Consider the following 4,093-nt stretch of genomic DNA (forward strand, 5'->3'; position numbering starts at 1 on the left):
GAACCTCCACCTGCTTCTTCAAGCCTGGGTCGCGGCGCCCAAGAACAGGGCCGCGGCCCTACCTCGGAACAGCCATTTTCCCCCGTTTTCAACCTTTTAAAACCTTCCAAGAACCTATCCAAACATCTCCAAACTCAAAAATAAAAGTTCCCAAACATCCCCATCATCCAAAACCAACAAAACCCAAGTCTCAAATCTAATAAAAACTCATCAAAACACAAAGTCCAATTCAAGCTTAAAAACTTAAAACTTGAATTACCTCCAATTGAGTTGTTTCCAACTAAATCCTCCGGCTAATAAGCTTCTAATCTTTCCTAGGATCTCTATGCCTCAATCCTCGCTTGAATCCAAGTCCTAGAACTCAAGTTTCCTTCGAAAATGCGATCGGGAGAAGAAAATGGAATTTAGAGGGAGAGAGAACGTTCTTTTTATTCCTTTAAAGGTTACTTCAAGCTTAATTAGCCTCAAACAAATCCTAACGCTCAGGGTCCCGAAAACACTCCCGGGGGAAAAATAATCAAAACCTCCAGAATTTCCCCCTGATCTTACTAACTCCCAATTTATCACCAAATATTCATTCCCATTACCCAATAACCCGGTAATGCTCTAAATACCCCTTGACTCACTCCGAGTCAAGAATAAATCTCGTTGTGACTTTCCCACTAGCTTACCTCCTAGGATCATCTAGTGCTGGGTAACCCAGGCATAACCAAATAATAATAAAGCACCACTCACATATCACATATATGCCAAATATGCCCGAAATGGCCAAAATATGAAAATCACCCAATTACTCAGAAATGGGTTCACATGCATATTTAATACACCTAAACATGCATATTATCATTTAATAACACAATAAATCAATTATGGCCCTCCCGACCTTCTAATCATGGTCCTAAACCTTATTAGGAAATTAGGGGCATTACATATAACGCCAAGTAGTTTATGTCTTTAAGTGAATTCAATTATACGTTTGGGAAGTTACTAAAACCTGTAAGTTAAAAATATTTCAAATGGCCCTCAAATTTTTCCAGTGAAGTCCTAGGAAATGGACAGACCAAGGAATCGAACTTTGTATGCTAAAACTCTACATAAATTGTCATAGAAAATTTTCTAAGAGATAAAAAATCTATAACATAGACTCGTGTTTTAACCACTGAACCACATAAAGTTCTTGGTTTAATTTCTTATTATTATTATATGGTTTAGATAAAGCCTAATTTCCATTCTCGAACTTCTTAATTCACTGTTACCGAAAAATTGCGTTAGCATTGTGATATATTCAATTTATGTTTAATGCTTGATCATCATTTGTATGATTCATATGTTTTTAATTCAAAATATGAGAATTGAGAGTTAATTATGCTATAATTGTTTAGACATAAATTTCAATATTGGACGAGAGTACTTGCATGGTTTGTGTAGCTTTAGGATTGTTGTGCTTAATTCATGCTATGTGTTTGAATTTATCACAAAGAAGTAGAAAGCTCACATATAGGTTGAGGTTTATATATCCTATTATGAATATGAATTGCTTTCATTAATCTAGTATCACAATAGGGAGAAGAATAATAGAAATTTTATTGATAAAATATTAGAGTGGATAGATGATGAAGTTAAATGCCATAGTGTTACATCCATTGAATTAAATATTGTTATTTGTTTTTATTATTTATTATTTTTATTAATTCTTTTTTTTGTTCTTGATATTCTTTAAATATGAAGTTTATTAACCAAAAAAAAATTATGAAATTAATATTTGGTAATTAATAATCAATCTATGTGGGATGATACTCTATTTACCTCTATTATTACTTGTTTGCGATACGTATACTTGCGTAGCCATAAAAATCCACAACAAGTTTTTGGGGCCGTTGCCGGGGATTGTTTTATTAATATCAAAAGAATTAATTTTTATTGTATTTTTTTTTTGTTTTTCTTTTATAATTCTAACTTGGTTTGTGTTTTAATTCTCTCATTTCAAGTATTATTGGTTTACACGACATGGTAAAACATCTGAGATATTATCGGTGAATCCTGAAATAGAGAGAACTTGTAGATATAACCGAAATAATAAGAGGTTGGAGGCAAGGATGGCTGCAAATCAAGGGAATGAAGTGAATAATGTCTCCCACAATATTGGAGGGCCTGAGGCCCAAGATCAAGGGGCAAGAACTCTAAGGGATTATGTACTACCCACTCTTACGGGAGTGCATTCATGCATTAGACACCTGATCGTTGCTGCTAACAATTTCGAGAATAAGCTAGCAATCTTGCAAATGGATCAGTCTACCATTCAGTTTGGTGGCTTACCTATGGAGGACCAAAGCATACACAACTAATTTCCTTGATCTTTGTGCAATGTTTAAGATGAATGGGGTGAGTGACGATGCTATCAGATTAAGGTTGTTCCCTTTCTCACTGAGTAAAAGAGGCAAAAGTTAGTTAAACTCTCTACATGCCAACTCTATTAACACTTAGGAGGATCTAGCACCAAAGTTTCTCCCCAAGGTATTTCCTCCATAAAAGGTTGCAAGGTTGAGATGAGAGATTAATAGCTTCTTCCAGACTGACAGGGAATCATTATATGATGCATTAGAGAGGTTTAAAGAATTGTTGAGAATGTTTCCTCATCAAAAAATTGAGAAGTGTCCTCGTCATGACATTGAGAAGTGGATGTTGAACCATAACTTCTATAATGAATTGTGCACTACTACGCGCACCATCATTGATGCCACGGTAGGAGGGGCATTTATGGGTAAAATTGCTAATGAGGCCTATGCATTGTTGGAAGAAATGTCCATGAATAACTGCCAATGGGATGATGAGAAAGAAACTAGTAACAGAAAAGTAGTCGGGGTTCATGAACTATATGTTATCACCGCATTAACTGCTAAAGTTGCCACATTAACCAAGCAGTTGTAGAAAAACACTATCTCAGCTCAAGCCGTGCAAATGCAGACAACTTGTGAAATGTGTAGGGGTGCTCATCCTTTTGATCCGGGTATGGTAGTAGAGGTGAATAATTCTATCAATATGGAGCAAGTGAATATGATGAGAAATAGGCAAGCCAATAATCATTTCTCCAAAACTTACAACCTAAGGTGGAGGAATCGCCCTAATTTTTCATGGAGAAATAATCAGGACACTCAATAACAATTTTAGCAGCCCATGTCTCAAGCTCCACCTAAAGCAACATCACAACCACTGGCACCACTAGTTTATTAGAAGAAGACAAATGAATTACAAGAAGCATTGTTGACCTTGATCAACACTCAAACTCAGTTCATGATAGAAACTTGATAATCCATCAGAAATCTAGAAAGTCAAGTTGGTCAATTGACAAATATGTTGAACAACCGACCACAAGGGACTTTGCCTAGTAATACTATAGTGAATCCAAAGGAGCAATACAATGCGATATGTTTGAGGAGTGGTAAGGAATTAGAAGAGCCAGTTAAGAAGTCTATTCCTTTACCAAAAGTAGTTGTTGAGAAGAAGGATAACGTAGAAGAAAAGGTTAATGAGAACCTTGATAAGAAGCAGTCACCAATGAGTTTTGAGCATGACATCACGATTCCATATCCTCAGAGGCTTCAAAAGAAGATGCTTGACAAGCAGTTTTCTAAGTTCTTAGATGTTTTTCAAAAGCTTCACATCAATATTCCCTTTGTCGTTGCACTTGAAAAAATGTTGAGTTATGTGAAGTTTATGAAGGAAATATTGTCAAAGAAAAATAAATTGGAGGACTATGAGACCATTGCACTTACTTAGGAGTGCAACGCGATACTCCAAAAGAAACAACCTCCAAAGCACAAAGATACGGGTAGTTTCAACATTCCTTGTACTATAGGGAATGTGATTTTTGAGAGAGCAATTTGTGATTTAGAGGCAAGTGAGAATATAATGCCTCTATCTATCTATCGAAAGCTGTAATTGGCGGAAGTGAGACCAACTATTGTGACACTTCAAATGGCGGATTGCTCAGTCAAACATCATTGTGGAGTGATTGAGGATATACTAGTAAAGGTGGATAATTCATGTTCCCTCGAGATTTTATTATTATGGACATGGAGGAAGACACTAATAT

The 4,093-nt window shown here is 35.9% G+C and overlaps 1 non-coding gene across 1 annotated transcript; it reads right to left on the minus strand.

Annotated features, from left to right (window-relative positions):
- Positions 1-2,538: 2,538 nt before the first annotated feature.
- On the minus strand, positions 2,539-2,645 carry LOC133792863 (small nucleolar RNA R71). The gene has a single exon (XR_009874335.1). It is a non-coding gene; the product is annotated as a small nucleolar RNA R71 (small nucleolar RNA).
- Positions 2,646-4,093: the final 1,448 nt, after the last annotated feature.

Source organism: Humulus lupulus, chromosome 7 (assembly GCF_963169125.1).
Source record: "Humulus lupulus chromosome 7, drHumLupu1.1, whole genome shotgun sequence".
NCBI classification, from domain to species: Eukaryota; Viridiplantae; Streptophyta; class Magnoliopsida; order Rosales; family Cannabaceae; genus Humulus; species Humulus lupulus.